The sequence below is a fragment of the Schistocerca gregaria genome, chromosome 2 (assembly GCF_023897955.1).
Source record: "Schistocerca gregaria isolate iqSchGreg1 chromosome 2, iqSchGreg1.2, whole genome shotgun sequence".
NCBI classification, from domain to species: Eukaryota; Metazoa; Arthropoda; class Insecta; order Orthoptera; family Acrididae; genus Schistocerca; species Schistocerca gregaria.
This window is the reverse complement of record NC_064921.1, coordinates 270,314,779-270,335,376: the sequence shown is the minus strand read 5'-3', so window position 1 is coordinate 270,335,376 and position 20,598 is coordinate 270,314,779. Positions and strand designations below refer to the sequence as shown.

At 38.2% G+C, this 20,598-nt stretch overlaps 1 protein-coding gene across 2 annotated transcripts in view; it reads left to right on the top strand.

Annotated features, from left to right (window-relative positions):
* The first annotated feature begins 3,018 nt into the window (after positions 1-3,018).
* Positions 3,019-20,598, top strand: part of LOC126336862 (uncharacterized) — a 313,200-nt gene continuing 295,620 nt past the window's right edge. Inside the window, exons 1-2 of one of the 2 annotated variants that reach the window (XM_050000960.1) lie at positions 3,019-3,352; positions 20,115-20,269. The gene's annotated coding sequence lies outside the window, so the exon portion shown is untranslated. The remainder of the gene's footprint in view (positions 3,353-20,114; positions 20,270-20,598) is intronic. The other variant, XM_050000958.1, reaches the window with a different exon arrangement.

Below are 20,598 nucleotides of genomic sequence, written 5' to 3'. Positions count from 1 at the left end.
AGTTCATACGACATTTCATAGTGCATTTAGTACATGTCAGAAACTTTGCTTTAACAAAAGTATCTTGTTGTTCAATGGTTGATTATCTTTTCAAAAATTTATTTGAGCCAAGCGAATCAGATCTGGGATAGAGACATTTGTCCTGTCTGACTGTCAGACTAAGTAGATTTTGGATTACATTGTATATACAGATCCACCCACAGAAAATGGATCCCACAATTTACGGAAAATTGGCGATGTGGTAACATGTAACAGACCATATATGGGACAGAGACATTCTACTTGTGTTGACAACTGCAATTTCACCCAAGACCGATTTCTCTGGCTTCACAACTACAAGACAACCGCATGTGGCACTGTTTGTAAGGAAAGGCGCAGAGTGCCAAAACTGCAGAAGAAGCCCAAACGAGGAGAAACTGAGTTTAGGTCAACTGACAAGGTGTTTACTATCAATGGTGTGATAACAGAGATATATGGATGTGTACTACATGTAACACAACACAGATGGTTTTAACAGAGAAGATTGACAGAATACAGCGAAAAAATCAAGAAACACCAATGTATTGTACATAGATTACAATTCGAGTATGGGTGCAGTTACTCATTTTGACAAGCCACTGAGCTCAGTAGGATCAGTGCCTAATACTGTGAAGTGGTACAAGAAATAATTTTTTTGTGTTCTGGATTTGTGCATTTTAAATGCTCATTCTCTCCACAGGTCGATCATAGGGAAAGTGTAGAAAAATAAGCAACATAACGGAGAGAACCTGGCAGAAGAAGGAGTTCCAATTGCTAGAATCCTCTACCATTTACAGGGAGGAATTTTCCAGATGTTATTATGAGTGAACATTTAAAGAAAAGTAGTCATGCACAGATATATGGTTTGTACGAAACACAAAATGTACTGAGAAATCAGATCCCAATGTAAAACTCGCAATGTATCATTATATACTGAATGCTGTTTAGAGACTTTTCCCACAAAGAAGTATTACTAGTCTTCATGAAGTAAAACTTATACTTGAAATAGATCACTTTTGAATAAAATATTCTAAAAAACAGAAAATAAGGATAAAAATGTAAGTAAAAAATATAAAATGTGTATATAACTTGCCCATGCTTATCCAAGCCCAGGTCAAAAAGGAGGATGTAAACTGGAGAAAATGTGTGTAAAAAGTACTCAGTCAGTTCCTGGATCCATCTGTTCAGATGAAGTAGTTCACAGGCAAATGAACGGACTTAGTGTTTCAGAAGCTACAATATCTATTCTGTACATAATGTAATTCCATAGCATTCACTGCACCAGTAAAGCAAAACTTACACTGCTTTTGTGCTTTGGCTACGCCAAAATTATTTCTGTAACATAGTCAATTATATTCAGGTATCCTGATTTTTGATAGCGAAATTTACGTAAGTGGTTAAAGCAGGAATAAAAAATAAATACAATGTGTCGAAACAGGTATTCGGATGCTTGACGTTTCTGAGTTTGAAGTGCCTTTCCACATGATGAAAACGCTGGTAACAAACAGAAAAAATGGCTCTGAGCACTATGGGACTCAACTGCTGTGGTCATCAGTCCCCTAGAACTTAGAACTACTTAAACCTAACTAACCTAAGGACATCACACACATCCATGCCCGAGGCAGGATTCGAACCTGCGACCGTAGCAGGTAACAAACAGACTTGGTGATCTACAATACCAATATTGTAAGTCTTGTAAATACACAGGACTCATTTCCTCAGTTAAACGAAAACTGTAAATATTCATCACTTTTCAATATGATGAAATTATTGTAATGTGCCACAACGATTGTGTTTGGGTACCCTGATTTATAGCCGTGAAAACTGACTAATGGCATAAACAAGGATTGAGAGTACATGCTAAGTATTGCAAAAAGTATTCAGACAATTACATTTCCTCACTGTGGAGAGTCTCGCGCTGGCGAGAAATGGGTTTGCTGTTTTAAATAACGCTATATCTATTTTGTACTTGATATATTAACCTATGTTGCATATTTAAAACAAAAATATTTTACATATTCATTTTCTTACAGTACACCAAAACTATTCGCACATAACATAGACAATTTATTTCGTGTATCGTGGTTTCTGGCTGTGTACGTTGTCTAGGGACCTGAAAAGGATTGAAAATACATACTGCAAGTTGTAAAAGTATTCAGACAGTAAAAGATTCCAAGACTGAAGAGTCTCTCTAGTTGAAGTGATTCTTCATATGCAGCAATATCTGTTTCACAAATCAAGTAAATTCATAGCCTACACAGCACCAGTTAGTAAAAAAATGTACAAATTCATCTCTTTAAGGTGTGATTAGGTTATTCAGACGTAAGGAAAAAGATTTTGTATTAAAAAAATATTGGTTTCTACTTTTGAAGTGTACCACAGAACAAATAATTTTATTTCTGTACTCCGAAGGTACTTTGGTGCATCGCAAGTGCTTTCAGCAAGCACTTCATTACCATTGTGAGTTATTTGTAAATGGCTTATTATGCTAGCATGCACTAAGAGCAGAGATGAATTGGAGAGAATCGATTTTCGGCTGAGGTATTCGGCCCAAGGCCAGGAGGCCGGCGCATGTTCTTCAGCAAGCAAAAAAAAAAAAAAAAAAAAAAAAAAAACCATCCCCTTTGGAAAAGTCCGTGTGCAGCTAGTCATCTTAGGCCAGAGCAATACTGCACTCTGCGAGACTTGTGGCAAACACATATGTAGCCGCGAAAAGGTTAAAATGGCCAAAACACAATCAGATTTTAGTACTGATTTCTCATGAGAGCATGTCTGTGGCAGACCGTTTAACGAGTAGTTTAAAAATTTGTTAGGCTTGATAATTACTTCAACTAAAACTTTAAGAGGTAAAGAATTATTATTTCAGAAACGTCCAGCCAACGACAATATTCTTATTATACCAAGCTTAGTTACTGTCTCTACTTTGATTATATACCTCTTTGTTGCTTTCAAGGAGACCTGCACGGTTTTTTCTCAATAATTACACACACACACACACACACACACACACACACACACACACACACTGACTTTCAAAGGTGTTATTTAAAAATAAGTGTCGGTACATGTTGTCAATGGAAATCTTTGAATACCAATAGTTACTACGTTTGAAAGGTGCGTGGACTTGTTGGAGAAAGTTGTGTTGTCGTTTGAGTACATATATTTTTACTTTATGGTTTACACTTAGCGACACCGATAAAATTGTGTGAGAAAGTGTGTAGCTATTGTTGTTGGACGCTGAAAAGCGAATCAAGGCTAAAAGCGCCCCAGTTTTAGAAGTTGGACGTGCTGTCAATTCTTGCGCGCTTTTTCATTCAGTATTGCCCTTCTCTTTGTAAGTACTTCAGCCATTCTATGTGTAATTCTATTAGTTCTAGACCAACTCTCCTCTGCAATGGCCACAGTTTTCCAAATTAAAAATTATTTTAAATGTAATGTTGCGTTGTTTTGGGGAAGTGTGGGAATTGCACTACTTGTAACACTCCCGTATCAAAAAAACGCTCAGTTGCTTTGTATACTGACGTTGTTAAAAATAGACGTAGGACAAACAGTTACATTATAATTGTGTTTTATATTATGACATGTTTGATTTGCAGTCAACAAGATTAAATGCGAAACAAATGACTTACAAGCACAGACTTTCTGGTTCCCTGTTCTACAGATAGCTGTATACACACTAGTTTGGGATAGTTAGTAGGGTATTCTACAAAAGAAACAATGATAAATGATTGTTAACAAGTTATTGTTGTCTGTAAATTGTCCATTTTCATGTAATCCACAGCAGGAGGCATATTTCATTTGATTATATATTCGGAAATTGATTTCGTTGTTTTTTACATACTGTCATGGATGAAAACTACTGTCATAACTTATAAGAAAAATTTTCGTAGTCGGCACGTAATCGACTATGTGTTTACCGTGTAGTTTTGTTTGCGTAGTAGGTGCATCAAAAACTTGGTTCATGAGTAGCCCAAAAACTTGAAAGCCAAAAGCTCAACAAATAAACCTGTATGAGGTATAAATCCTGTATCCATATCAAGAGAGCGGGGGAATATTATCTGAAGTATGGAATGTAATGAAAGCTTCCAGTATCTGACACCATGCGCTTTTCATCTTGTCTTGTGCGTTATTAGTACACTCTCGCGTCTGAGTGATTTTTTAAAGTATGAGAAAGGACATATACACTTGTCAGTCAATAACATAGTGGTATTGATAACTGTCACATAATGTTAAATAGGTTATTGAAACACTTACATCATTATATTTCTGGTTAGGAGGGGGAATGTTTCCGTTAACAAATACGCTTTGTAATGAAGGTAACCTTTTTTCGTGTAATGAAAACTAATATTTTTAAAGGGTTACTGTGCATCAGTTTGATTATGTAATTTTTTTTAAGCATAAATGATTTGAAAATATTGTAGTGTGACAAATTTGGAAAGTAATTCTTACTTTTTCTGTCTGTCATGTTATTGGAGTCTGCAGCTGTGTTTTTAAATTGTTTTTTTATATTTTCAGCACAATGTATTGTATTGCCAAAGACTCAACTCATTTAGTTGTACCAGTTTCAAATTGTGACCACAGCTGAAGATTATAATTAGTTAATTGCGGTGTGATTGCTTATAGCACTTTTTTTTGCCTGTTAGGTGTAACAGGGATTATAGCAACATAGAGTTAGTAGAGTAAGGACATAGTACTTGTTGTGGTCGTCTGTCCTGAGACTGGTTTGATGCAGCTGTCCATGCTACTCTTATCCTGTGCAAGATTCTTCATCTCCCAGTACCTACTGCAGCTTACATCCTTCTGAACCTGCTTAGTGTATTCATCTCTTGGTCTCCCTCTACGATTTTTACCCTCCACGCTGCCCTCCAATACTAAATTGGTGATCCCTTGATGCCTCAGAACATGCCCTACCAACCGATCCCTTCTTCTAGTCAAGTTTTGCCACAAACTCCTCTTCTCCCCAATTCTGTTCAGTACCTCCTCATTAGTTATGTGATCTACCCATCTAGTCTTCAGCATTTTTCTGTAGCACCATGTTTCGAAAGCTTCTATTCTCTTCTGGTCTAAACTATTTATCGTCCATGTTTCACTTCCAAACATGGCTACACTCCATACAAATACTTTCAGAAACGACTTCCTGACACTTAAATCAATACTCGATGTTAACAAATTTCTCTTCTTCAGAAACGCTTTCCTTGCCATTGCTAGTCTATTTTTTATATCCTCTCTACTTCGACCATCAACAGTTATTTTGCTCCCCAAATAGCAACTCCTTTACCACCTTAAGTGTCTCATTTGATAATCTAATTCCCTCAGCATCACCAGACTTAATTCGACTTAATTCCATTATCCTCGTTTTGCTTTTGTTGATGTTCATCTTATATCGTGCTTTCAAGACACTGTCCATTCCGTTCAACTGCTCTTCCAAGTCCTTTGCTGTCTCTGACAGAATTACAATGTCATCGGCGAACCTGAAACTTTTTATTTCTTCTCCATGGATTTTAAGGCCTACTCTGAACTTTACTTTTGTTTCGTTTATTGCTTGGTCAATATACAGATTGAATAGCGTTGGGGAGAGGCTTCAGCCTTGTCTCACTCCCTTTCCAACCACTGCTTCCCTTTCATGTCCCTCTACTCTTATAACTGCCAACTGCTTTCCGTTCAAATTGTAAATAGTCTTTCGCTCCCTATATTATACCCCGACCACCTTTAGAATTTGAAAGAGAGTATTCCAGTGAACATTGTCAGAAGCTTTCTCTAAGTCTACAAATGCTACAAACAAAGGTTTGCCTTTCCTTTATCTTTCTTGTAATATAAGTCGTAGGGTAAGTATTGCCTCACGTGTTCCAACATTTCTACGGAATCCAAACTGATCATCCCCGAGGTCGGCTTCTACCAGTTTTTCCATTTGTCTGTAAAGAATTCGTGTTAGTATTTTGCAGCTGTGACTTATTAAACTGATAGTTCGGTAATTTCCACATCTGTCAACACCTGCCTTCTTTGGGATTGCAATTATTATATACTTCTTGAAGTCTGAGTAAATTTCGCCTGTCTCATACATCTTGCTCACCAGATGGTAGAGTTTTGGCAGGACTGGCTCTCCCTAGGCTGTCAGTAGTTGTAGTAGAATGTTGTCTGCTCCGGTTGCCTTGTTTTGACTCAGGTCTTTCGGTGCTCTGACAAACTCTTCACGCAGTATCATATCTCCCATTTCATCTTCATCTACATCCTCTTCCATTTCCATAATATTGTCCTCAGTAACATCACCCTTGTATAGGCCCTCTATATGCTCCTTTCTGCTTTCCCTTCTTTGCTTAGAACTGGGTTTCCAACTGAGATTTTGATATTCATGCAAGTGGTTCTCTTTTCTCCAAAGGTCTTTCTAATTTTCCTGTACGCAGTATCTATCTTACCCCTTGTGAGATGAGCCTCTACATCCTTACATTTGTCCTCTAGCCATTCCTGCTTAGCCAGTTTGCACTTCCTGTTAATCTCATGTATGAGACATTTGTATTCCCTTTTGCCTGCTTCATTTACTGCATTGTTATATTTTCTCCTTTCAATATCTCTTCTGTTACCCAAGGACTTCTACTAGCCCTCGTCTTTTTACCTACTTGATCCTCTGCTACCTTCACTATTTCATCCCTCAAAGCTACTGTATTTCTTTCTCCCATTCCTGTCAATTGTTCCCATATGTTTTCTCTGAAACTCTGTACAACCTCTGGTTCTTACTACTAGTAAATCGTATTGATGATCACAAAGAATGTTGTGGACAGGGCCTAATCTTTGCTGCCGACATCTGTGAGGGTGTTTGGTAAGTCTTGTTAAAAAAGCCAGTAAACTGTTTGTTTGATAAGCAATTCGCTTCTTGACATACTCTCCTTTGAGGGATATGCACTTGGTGCAGCGATCTTCCAGCTTTTTCATCCCGTTGAAAAAAGAGATTTTGTCAAACTCTACAAAATTACTCAATGACTGCAACCATCAATTCCTCATTTGCTGAAAATCTCTTCCCAGCAAGTCAAAGTTTCAAGTTAGAGAAAAGGAAGAAGCTACTTGGTAGCACCCAGAAGGTGCAATTAGATCATTTACAGTTGCTGAATTAATGATTCTTCATAACTATTAATAAAAATTACAGAATTGGAGAAATTAAAGTATTAATGTGAAGATTAATTGAAATATCTTGGGTGTTTTGAAGTTTCAGTAGGTTAAAAAAATATACTAATTTCTGTTCTAGTACTTAGGTGATTTCAGGCTTGCGATCTGCAGCAAAAATGGTGAATACCATCCAGGCCAGTGGCGGGTACATAGGGGGGAGACACCCCCCACCTTGCTGAGCTGCCCACATTGCCACCTGTGCTGCCCCTGCCAGTCAGCCCGCACGCTTTCGTGTGTTCCTTTCATCAGTCGACTTGACTGAATGGAGTTATTGAGTAGTTGCACTTTCCTCTGTAACATGCACGTCCACTCCATCATATTTTATACGTTTCTGTCTGGCACATAGATAGTTAACATATACCTGTGAGAAAAGTTGCTGCCATTTTAGTGATCTCAATACGTTATTCTGTCTGGCATTTGTTTGAGAAAACTTGCGAATATTCTACTGTTTTCCTGTATGGAGAACCTTTGATCTGTAACATTATAAGTATGGACCATTCGCTGAATAGAAAGCTAACTTACATTCAGAAGCAGAAATATTAAGACTGAAGAATGTATTACTTAAAAAGTCCTAGTTGTAGCAAGGGCAAGTGTGAAGATTAGTTGAGAGTGAGAGTGATCAGTTGATTGTGAAGTATAAATAATAGTAATTCATAGTAACAATTTTTTTACTCTTTATGTAACAATAATTTCCTATATCTAACTCATAATAAGAGTTAGGTATGGGAAACTGTTGATGTATATATCTCCGGTAATAGTGACTTTCAAGAAGATTCCTATATAGGCCCTCTGTCGAATGTCTTGTATATGTGTATAATCAGCTTAAATAAACATTCATAAACTTTGCATGTGGCTTGATTATCTTTTATTATCTTTAGCGCCTCCTGCTTGAGGTTTTTCTGTATCCACTACTGATCCAAGTTGCATTTATTTAGAGGTTTTCCTCATTCTTGTTAAAGCTGTTGTCATGTTTATGTATCTCAGTATCACCCCTGAATAAAAAGTTGCATCTCTTCTCCACAGCAACCAATACTTTTACTTGGTGAGTGCTGGGCCACAGCAGATTTCTCTCTCTCTCCTCCCATGTTACATGTCCAGTGAGCCTAGTGTTGAGTGTTCTTATTGTACCTGTAACTTGTTGTTTATTATTGGCACTATGAGTTGGTCATCTTGTTATTTACTGATCTTGAGCAACAACTGTTAGCTTTTGTGGCAAAGAACACCATTGAACATCAATAGTGCCAAATGTACTACAAACTACAAAGCACTGGCTCCATTGCACTCGATAACAACATTGCATATGCATAACTAAACTGACATGTTATGCTTTTGATTCCAACTTTCAGAGATAATTGTGAAAAATCAGTGTCGAGGGAATAAAACATAAGGAAACTGGAATTGTTTGCTTCCTCCTTGAGTCATAACTTGCCTTTTCTGAGAGTATAACTGTTGTTATGGAGCTGCAGTCTGCTGTTAGACTAGATGCATTGTATTGTTGAAATTTCATTTTGTCACTTGTTTAGTGAACCGTTGCGTCTCTTTTCTTGCTTGAAAAAGTAATTTTTCTTAATTACATTGTCAATTTACGTATCACAATGATGTTCTGTTGTTGAATGTAGATGAAGTTGTTTTTCAAGATTAACTTGTTGCGTATTTGGTATTTTGATAATAAATTTCCAGTTCTACCAGGGGCAGGCTTCACATCATTACAGCTCTGTGTTGTGGATAATTACACAATCAATCTGTGTGGAGCTACTGAGTCACCCAGGGGCACACTTGACTGTCCCGGCAGCCCAGGGAAAAATACCACCAAGAAGAAGTGCTTCTTGGCTTTTGCAGAAGAAAGAAAGAAAACTCCTTCAGAGCCTTTTGCCCTACATCTGCTATGTGCACTGGGAGGCAGAGCCTTATCAGAATAATAACAACTCCCAAAATCTTTATTAGCTACCTTACTAATATGATGGTTACAATAAGTGAACACGTTCAGAACTCTCCAGTCCTGCAGCGGTAAGAGCACTACAACCATATCTTATAACAGCAACATTAAACCGCCATTCCCGTGACTAAAATATTAATTACACTATATAGCAAAAAAAAAAAAAAAAAAAATGGTGGACCTTACTAATTTGGACTTGCTGAATCTGTAAATGCAGTTAGATTTTCATCACCACCCTCCAGTTTTTTGTTACGGAGGTTTTTAAATGCCTGTATCTAAAAACAGAGACTAGTGTGGTCTACACTAAATTTGGACAATATATAACATACTTAATGCCATAAAAACTACCTTTCTCCAGTGCTCTGGGACTAACGTACATTTTTACAACAAAAATTGCAACATTCATTCCTTCTGTGGGATATATGTCCTTCACGTCTTCAGCTTTCCATTCGCAAAATGTCCTGATGGAACCTTTCTCCATGCTCGTCACAAACCGCTCTCAAATTGGTGGGGAAGGAGTCTAAATGAGAACGAAGGAAGTGCATTTTTAGTGACATTCTGCATCCAAGATTTTTATAGTTCTCTAAAAGAGTTCTCACTAATTTGTCACTGTTATCCGCTCTTGTATTCCCTAGGAAACCTTCAACGACATCCTTAAAAGAAAGCCAGGCTGCAAGTTCCAATTGACTAAATTTTTCTTTGAAGTTCTTATCATGCATTAACTTCTTAATTTGTGGCTCAATAAAAATCCCCTCTTTCAATTTGGCATCACTTAATTCAGGGAACACTTCATGTAGCTACATAAAACCACTAGCATTTTTGTCAATTCCCTTGGCAAAATTCTTCATACAGCTGTGCTTAATATGCAGTGGGGGAAGGAAAACATTTTGAGAATCCACCAAAGGTACAAATTTCGCATTTTCTCTCCCTGTAACCAATTCCTCTTGTGGTGGTCACTGTTTAACTGCGTAATGTGTATTTTGATTAATTGTATAATTTTTATCCGTTGCACAACTGTCCGAAAGACAAAAGAAACAGCAATACTTTGTGAAACCACTTTGGAGACCAGTTAGTAAACCAGTCACCTTAAGGTCACCACATATTTTCCAGTTTTCTTCCTCATACTTAATAGCTTCAAGTGTGTGTGACAAATTTACATAGTTCTCTTTCAAAGTCACAGAGTACCCTACAGGTACAGATGGAAATGTATTACCATTATGCAATAGTACAGCCTCCAGACTTGTCTTAGCAATAAACAAGCGCCACTCGGCAGCATCGTATGCTATGTTTAACTGTTTCGGTAATCCTACTACATCACTACAAGCACAAACATTGCCCACCATACGGTAATATGTCATCAAATCTTTATTACATTGCCCAAAGCGAGTAACTCTTGTTTCATCATGGAGTAAGTTCCATTCCACATGCAGAAGGCAATGTAAACCACTGCATTAATGACACATGGTACGTATCCACAGGACATGTGGCCTGTAATTGAAAAAGTGTCATGGTGCTCTCTTCATTGGCTTCCGGAATTGTCCCCCATTCGGATGTCCGGGAGGGGGCTGCCATAGGGAAGGTGACCATGAGAAAAAGATTGAATAATCAATGAAAGGATAATGTTCTAATGTCAGGGTTTGGAATGTCAGAAGCTTGAATGTGATAGGGAAGCTAGAAAATCTGAAAAGGGAAATACAAAGGCTCAGTCTAGATATAGAAGGGGTCAGTGAAGTGGAATGGAAAGAAGACGAGGATTTCTGGTCAGATGGATATAGGGTAATATCAACAGCAGCAGAAAATGGTATAACGGCAGTAGGATCCATTATGAATAGGAAGGTAGGGCAGAGAGTGTGTTACTCTGAACAGTTCAGTGATTTGGTTATTCTTATCAAAATCGACAGCAAACCAATACCAACAATGATTGTTCAGGTATACATGCCAATGTTGCAAGCTGAAGATGAAGAGATAGGGAAAGTATACGAGACGATATTGAAAGGGTAATACAAAGGGAGATAAAAATCTAATAGTCATGGGGGACTGGAATACAGTTGTAGGGCAAGGAGTAGAGCAGAAGGTTATAGGCGATTATGGGCTTAAAGACTAATTGAGTTCTGCAATAGATTTCAGCTAGTAATAGCGAATAATCTGTTAAAGAATCACAAGAAGAAGTGGTATACTTGGAAAAGGTCGGGTGGTATGGGAAGATTTCAGTTAGATTGCATCATGCTGAGACGGAGATTCCAAAATCAGATGCATTGTAAGGCGTACCTAGGAGCTGATATAGACTCAGATCACAATGTAGTAGTGAGTAGGCTGATGTTCAAGAGATCAGTCAGGATAAATCCATACACAAAGAAGTGGGATACCGAAGTACTAAGGAATGATGAGATACACTTAAAATTCTCTTAAGGCTGAAGATTCAGCAATTAAGAATAGTCTGGTAGGTAGTACAGCTGAAGAGGAATGGACATTTCTAGAAAGGACAATCACAGAAGCTGGAAATAAAAACACAGGTACAAAGAAGGCAACTGCAAAGAAATCATGGGTAACAGAAGAAATACTTCAGTTGATCGATGAATCAAGTACAAAAATGTTCAGGCAAGTTCAGGGATAGAGAAATACATGTCGCTGAGGAATTAAATAAATAGGAACTGCAGGGAAGCTAAGACAAAATGGCTGCATGAAAAACGTGAAGAAAAAGAAATGAGATTTGGAAGGACTGACTCAGCACATAGGAAAGTAAAAACAACCTTCTATGAAATTAAAAAAAGAGGGGTGGTAACATTAAGAGTGGAACCGAAACTCCATATTCAAGTGCAGAGGAGAGTGTGGACAATTGGAAAGAGTACATTGAAGGGCTCTATGAGGGGGAAGATTTGCCTGCTGTGGTAGAAGAAGAAACAGGAGAAGACATGGTGGATCCAGTATTAGAATCAGAATTTAAGAGAGCTGTAATTTACCATCTAGTAAGGTCATCCGAAGACCAGTATCAGTTGCAAAGCGATTTAGAAAAGATTGCTTTATGGTGTGGCAGGTAGCAGTTGACGCTAAATGGCGAAAAGTGTGAGGTGATCCACATGAGTTCCAAAAGAAATCCGTTGGAATTCGATTACTCGATAAGTAGTACAATTCTCAAGTCTGTCAATTCAACTAAGTACCTGGGTGTTAAAATTACGAACAACTTCAGTTGGAAAGACCACATAGATAATATTGTGGGGAAGGCGAGCCAAAGGCTGCGTTTAATTGGCAGGACACTTAGAAGGTGCAACAAGTCCACTAAAGAGACAGCTTACACTACACTTGTTCGTCCTCTGTTAGAATATTGCTGCATGGTGTGGGATCCTTACCAGGTGGGATTGACGGAGGACATCAAAAGGGTGCAAAAAAAGGGCAGCTCGTTTTGTATTATCACATAATAGGGGGGGGGGGGGGGGGGGAGTGTGGCAGATATGATACACGAGTTGGGATGGAAGTCATTAAAGCAAAGACGTTTTTCACTGCGGCGAGATCTATTTACGAAATTTCAGTCGCCAACTTTCTCTTCCGAATGCGAAAATATTTTGTTGAGCCCAACCTACATAAGTAGGAATGATCATCAAAATAAAATAAGAGACATCAGAGCTCGAACAGAAACGTTGAGGTGTTCGTTTTTCCCGCGCGCTGTTCGGGAGTGGAATGGTAGAGAGATAGTATGATTGTGGTTCAATGAACCCTCTGCCAAGCACTTAAACATGAATTGCAGAGTAGTCACGTAGATGTAGATGTACATATAGGACTTATCGAATAAGGTATAAGGGATCGATAACATTCCATCAGAATTTCTCAAATCATTAGGGAAGGGGCAACAAAACAACTATCACGTTGGTGTGTAGAATGTTTGAGTCTGGCAGTTCACCGTCTGACTTTCGGAAAAATATCACCCACAAAATTCCGAAGGCTGCAAGAGCTGTCAAGTGCGAGAATTATCACACAATCAGCTTAACAACTCATACATCCAAGTTGATGACTAGAATAATATACAGAACAATGGGAAAGAAAATTGAGAGTATGTTAGATAATGATCAATTTGGCTTTAGGAAAGGTAAAGACACCAGAGAGACAATTCTCATATTGCGGTTGATAATGGAAGCAAGACCAAAGAAAAATCAAGACACGTTCATAGGATTTGTCGACCTAGAAAAAGCATCTGATAATGTAAAATAGTGCAAGATGTTTGAAATTCTGAGAAAAATAGGAGTAAGCTATAGGGAGAGACAGGTAGGATACAATATGTACAAGAACCAAGAGGGAATAAAAAGTGGATGACCAAGAACAAAATGTTCGGATTAAAAATGCTGTAAGACAGGGATGTAGTCTCTCGTCCCTACTGTCCAGTATGCACATCGAAGAAGCAATGGTGGAAATAAAAGAAAGGTTCAGGAGTGGAATTAAAACTGAAGGTGAAAGGGTATCATTGATAAAATTTGCTGATGACATTGCTATCCTGAGTGAAAGTGAAGAAGAATTACATTATTTGCTGAATGGAATGGACAGTCTAATAAGTACAGAATATGGATTGAGAGTAAATCGAAGAAAGATGAAAGTAATGAGAAACAGCAGAAATGAGAACAGTGAGAAACTTAACATCAGGATTGATAGTCACAAAGTAGATGAAGTTAAGGAATTCTGAAACCTAGGCAGTAAAATAACCAATGATGGATGGAGCAAAGAGGACATCAAAAGCAGACTAGCACTGGCAAAAAAGGGCATTCCTGGCCAAGATAAGTCTACCAGTATTGAACAGTGGCCTTAACCTGAAGAAGAAATTTCTGAGAATATATCTTTGGAGCACAGCATTGTATGGTAGTGAAAATGGACTGGGGGGAAAACCGGAACAGAAGAGAATTGAAGCATTTGAGATGTGGTGCTACAGACAAATGTTGAAAAATTAGGTGGACTAATAAGGTAAGGAATGAGCAGGTTCTGTGCAGAATCGGAGAGGAAATGAGTATGTGGAAAACACTGACAAGGAAAAGGGACAGGATGTAAGGCATCAGGGACTGACTGCCAAGGTACTAGAGGGAGCCATAGAGGGCAAAAACTGTAGAGAAAGACAGAGATTGGAATACATCTGGCAGATAATATAGGACGTAGGTTTCAAGTACTAGAATGAGGTGAAGAGGTTGTCATGGAAGAGAGATTCGTGACGGGTCGCATTAAAACCACTCAGAAGACTGATAACTCAAAAAAAAATAAAAAATAAAAAAAAATAAAGGCACATTCTTCGTATGTTACCACTTGCAAACATTCACTTGCTGACAAATGTCATTATCTGCATGAACCTGAACTTGCAAAACGTGAACTCGAAACATATCAATAATACATTCCAGGCTACTACTTCCTCCATCATTAATTTCTACCATTTATCATTCTTACGGCATTGACAATGGAAGCAAATTGAATGCTACCATTATTCTAAAGAGCACTTTATCTCAGTGGCCACAATCCATTCCTCACACCTGTCTACAAGGGCAACCTCTCATGAACAGTGTTACTGCAGCTGTGACATTATATTGTGCGTGGATCTGAAATTGTATTCGTGAAACAGAAAAAGAAAGCTAGAGCACTTGAAAATTAACGCAGTTTTGTGGACGTTTGTGTGATCTGTACCGTCCCTCAGTCAGCTGCAGGTACACGATATTGTATTTTATTCATTTTTGTTTGTGATGCTCATACTTTCTGAGATAAGGTGCCATTGTATCCAAACTTAACTGCTCAACGAAAGATTACTGTTTATCCTGGCCAACATTACCCCAAGACTTTAATACACACAAACTGTAGACAGCACTTGTCTTCAGTATATAATGTGACAACAGTTATCATCCGTATATAATGTTATAGGGCAATATGTGAAAAAAAGTGAGAAAAGGTATTATTTGAAAGCATTAATAAAGACCAGTCATTAATGTCTACTTCGGTTATTTTGTAAAGCTTCAAGGTTATCATATGTATCGTACCTGTTGCTATTTTAGAAGTTTACACATCCCTTCAGATTTTCACCCTACTTAAAATGTACAGCAAGCATGTCATATTTACTTGTTATGTAAATTGTCATCATTTCTGCCCATGAGAAGAAAGTACTAAAATTATTAAAGTGGCTTGAATCTTTCAAAAATTAGTCCTCTATTTTATGCAAGATATTCAGCTACACTGCCTCCTCCCAACCGCTTTTTTCTCCCTACACTGTACTTAAAAACTATGCCATGAAATGACCAGTTTCAGCAGACGAACTTAGTGTAGAGTACTTCCAGCCCTGTTTTGGGTCTCTGATTGGGGTTATGGAAATGGGTTTTCCCACCAGAATGACTTGTCAGTTGTTCTAATTGTTTTCTGCCACTCAATTTTTAAGGGCATCATTTGCATATATGTTACTGATTGTACTGAGTCTAGTAAGTACACAGTTAAAATTATTCACCTCTTCTTGTCATGAATGAACAGTTGGAACATCAAAGAGAGAGCAATATCCACAGCTGACTCTTGATTCATCACAGTCTCTTCCCATCATTCATTGCTGAAACAATTACTAAGTACAACACGCAATGGGACAACCAGGTACTAGTTCAGTCAACAAAGGAAAATTGGAGAGGGGAGGGGAATTTGCATAGTTGCAAATTTTTGTGCAGTGGTACAAGGATGTCATAACAACATACTAAAAGCCCAGACTGGTAAAATCCTGACAAGTGAGGTGTGACCTTGGTATGGGTGGAGGGGCACCTGAAGTTTTTCCCAATAATTTGAAACATATGAACAGATTGTACATAACTCTCTGTTCTTAGACTAAAGAGAAATTGATTCTTAGTCGTCCTGTACAGCAGCTGTACCATTCTTTGAGCAGAGGTAACTCCTCCATCCAAAAGCACTTCTTGCTTTTCAGCTTATGGACAGACTGAACCTCCCCAGCATTTCCTGTCCAGTTCTCTCATGTGAGAAGACAAAATAACTTCATCGAACTCTTGTTTATATTGTGGAATTATTTACAGGAACGTATTTTATGTAAAAAGCCACTTGGGTACTCCAAATAAGTATTCACTCAATAAACTGAAAATAACTGTACTATGTAAACATGAGCTCAGTGAAGTTATTTTGTCTACTTACTTACAAGAACTGGATAGGAAATGCTGGGGAGGTACAGCCTGTAAAGTGAAAATTGTGCAGTGATGGTACTGGAAGTCGCCTATCCTGGCAGAATGCTACACCTGCTGACCAGGTGACTGATGGTCAATTTTCCCTCCAGCAACGTAAAACAACGTGCAGAGATTTATGTAGAATCTGTCTATATGCTTTACTTGCGTTACTATTATTAGCAATGCACTCAATTTAGTGTTAATAGATTTGTGGAAAATTTGGGTGTGCACTGCATTGTGTGGTGATTCGTAAGGTGAGCTGCAGAAGTAGTGGTATAACTTTTTTACCTTGTAGTTGTTTCTTGCGATATAGTGGGTCAGAGAGAGTGGGGACTTGCCACCTCACACTTCAGTTTGCAAACTTACGAAGGAGGAAAGAGGTATGAATATGACCACTGACCTGCCTTCCCTCACATACATCCACTCTTCATACCCTCTCCCTTACCCCCTTTTCCCCCACACAGCCCATCACACTCTCAGAACACAGCTTACCCCTTAATAGATTCTACTGCACTAGGGTATGGTGCACACATTCATTATTTGTTCTCAACCCACTTCATTTAACAATAAACATTAATTTTGTACCGTTAAAACACTATTTTTAATAATCTACTATTTTTCTACCCCCCGTAATGCAGGAACTATTAGTTGTAGAGAAAATATGAATAGGACATTTTTTCATAGGAAATTTCATGTAGTTTGAATTTACGTGGAAATGTTTTTGCTAGAAGCTGCGGTTTTAGAGATTTTCAAGAGAAACACAGAAGCAATTATCTTCAAATGTGACGCTCACGTGTCACTGGTCAGAAATTTTAGTATGTTGTTCATGACCCTCTTCACCCCCCAGGTGACGTTTTGTGGTGTTCGTTGACTGGGGTATACTCCATAAGTGCATTTTTACCGAAAATGAATCATTTTCTTTTATGTTAAAATTACATCATTCACTACCTGCTTAGTGTAGGTCAGTGACAAGAATGATCATGAAGAAGCTAGAAACAAATAAATAAACATAAACTTGATTTGTTAGACAAAAATGAAGAAATGAGAGTCCAAAACTGGGTCCAGTACACAGCTGTCTTTCATATGAAGTACCTCGGTAGCTATAGTATGGACAATTTAACATGAGAGTTTTAGTTGGGGGGGGGGGGGGTGGGATGTTTTGAACTGTGATAACATAAGACATCGATAGAGATTGGACCTGAACTTCCTTGTTTATGACAGTTGCCAACTTCGGCAAGAAGTTTCACAGTGCCTGCTACCAAATTCTTTGTGCGTTCCACTTTGGTTTTTGTGGCATGTTTTCGTTGTTTTCATTTATATTTTGAAATGAATGGAAAGGCTAATCCTGGTCCATGACAGGGTTTGAGTAGGGTTTACACAACATGAGAGGGATCAGCGGTCACTATGAAAATGTGTTGACTTTGATTTCACAGAAGTGCGTATCACTGGTGTAGATTGCAAGCCGTGGGAGAGGGATCGGGGGCTTGTTACTCCGCACCTCTCCTCTTCCCACATTAAGTCTTCATTAGTTTACATTTGCAGTTGTCTCCCACATTGAAGTGTCTGTGCTATACTGCAGATAGTATCATCTTTAATGTACAAAATCATGTTCTATGACCTCACTTTATAAAATTTGACCAGGGCTGTGGGATTAAATTAAAAGACACAGGTGTGCTGCATAACAAACAGAATCTTGTTACCAGTTATTCTGGGAATAGCAAAACCTAACTGTTCCATCCATATACATTTATGATATATTGTAATTTTCCTACACAATAGACAAAAACTATTTGAGGAGAATCATTTTAACCACATATATAATATGATAAATAAAAGTAATTTTATGCTAGCTGTGCACCGACTGAAATTATATACATGGATTGCACAGTACTGGGTGGTTATAATTAAACTTTCCCTACTTGACACTCTATAACATGGAAACTCATTACCATACGAGTACAGAACTTGGTAGCATAAATGTCCAGGGTATGGGGTGCATGATTTCCATCCATCAAACAGCACCCTCATCCACTTCCAACTGTGGCCACCAGGTGCCGTGGTAAGTCATTGTGGTTCATTGTCTCGCACACATGACCAGTCGCTGTACACTTGTTTATGTGTCAATGTGAGTTTGGACAGAAGGAGCAGGGCATTATTGGTGAAGCCCTATTATCAAAACAACAGTAATGCTACAGCTGCACTTCGAGAATATCGTCAGCTGCTAGGATTACGGAAGGTTACACTTTCTCCACCTTCTGCACAGAGCATGATGAAGTAATTCAAATCAACTAGAGAACTGGGCTTCACTCCAGGATGAGGCTGGACCGGTTGCACCATGGGTGGTTGATGAAATTGCTTTTGCAATGGCAGACAATGCTGTGCACAATTCCCGATTGTCAGGCAGTATGCATGCTGTGTCACGACAGTTGAGCATCTCGAAGTCCACTGTAGAGAAGGTGCTATGAACCATTTTCAAATGGTATCCATACAAGATCCATATTTTACAGCAGCTTGTACCACAGGACACACGACAACGTGTTGATCTCGCTCTCCATTTTCTCGCAAGGTTTGAAATTGAAGAGGGCTGGCTCGGGACTGTCCTATGGACATACAAAGCTCATTTTTCTCTGACAGGTGAAGTGAACACACAGAATTGCCGAGTGTGGGGATCTTCACCTCCAGTCACTGTGCATAGTGTTCCTCTTTATGGTGAATGTGTCACTGAATGGTGCAGCATATTCATCATTGGCCCATCGAACAGATTGGTGCTCAAGGATCAAAGACATGCAGTGTGACTAGCCAGCTTTACTGCAATATACTTCATACCAGTCCTACAGGAGAGAGATGCATTGAACTTAACAGTTTTCATGATAGATGGAGCCCCACTGTACATCGCTCATGTGGTTCACCTGCTTCTTCGAAACCCATTTGGAAACAATCGAATTATCAGCCGATTGTTTCAAAATGCTTGGCCGACATGATCACCTGATCTCACTCCCTATGATTTCTGGTTGTGGGGCTACCTGAAAGACAGGATTTACCAGGGGAGCATTCACACATGTGCAGCGTATTGAGAGGGGTAATCATCGTACTTAAGGACATGGTTCATTCTCCTGTTCAGAATGCAGTCCTGCACTCTGACTCTTCTGGACACTGATTAGTACCATATTGAATCTCTTTAGTAGCAGTAACGGTAATGGTATGATGTACCTTAGCGGCACATTAAAAGTGTTTAACTTGAATTATTTCTCTTCCCCATGTTCTTGACATTAAGGCTACCAAGTTTGGTCCTCGTATGGTAATTATTTCTGTGTTAATAATGTGTTGAATACGGAAAGTTAAATTATAACCACCCGGTATATGGAGATGACAATATATAACAAGGTATGGGCAAAAACATATTTAAAATTAAGTGATAGATTCTAAATGCAAGGCTACAGCAGATTCTGTTGGAGAAATGTTACTATTCCGTAGAAGAATTCAGAGAGGTTGAAATGATAATCTGAGCAAGGTATTTGTTATCATACTTTTTTATTGTATGTATAATTTTGTTTGTTAACATCAGTCGTTCTATGTTTGTGGTGAAATTTTTCTACCATTTTGACGTGTGTCCTGTACCTGAATCAAATGATTTAGATTATGTACACTATGAGACGAATAAACCACAGTTTACAATAAATTTACAATTATAAATAGCCCAGTGATTGCGAATACATTCATCCATGCCTCCTTTTCTCTGCATCAAAATTGTGTTAAACATGGTTCTATCCTCAAGTAGGATTCAAGTAAGTTATTTTATTCTGTGTATGTAATTTGTGTTTTCTTTCTATTTCTTGCAGGATCTGCTCCATTGCTGGAATATCAACATACTATGTAATTCTTAAATGTAGTAGTACATTTACTGCCCAGAAGATATTACGCTTAGTTTTTTGGGTTATGACATACACCATAACTGAAACAATTGTGACTGGTTCCCATATGAGACTACTGACAGGTAAATTTACTTAGCAACAATACATTCCTATGCATTGCAGTGCAATGTCTAGTGGTAACTTCTCTTAACATTTTCATAATAACGTGACAAATCTTTTTAAAAAGATTATATTACAATACTTGGAAAGTACCATAGTGACTCATAAAAGCATTTTTGTTGCTGTTACTTTCTAAAAGTACAACACTGCAATAAAGTGTTACGATATTTGTGTGTATAGAACACAAATATTTCTAACAGCAAATCACTCAGTGCCTAATTTGATAGGCACATTATAGTTGTGTGTCACTTGAGTGTACGAGAAAACACTTTGTACAGGACCATTTTGCAGT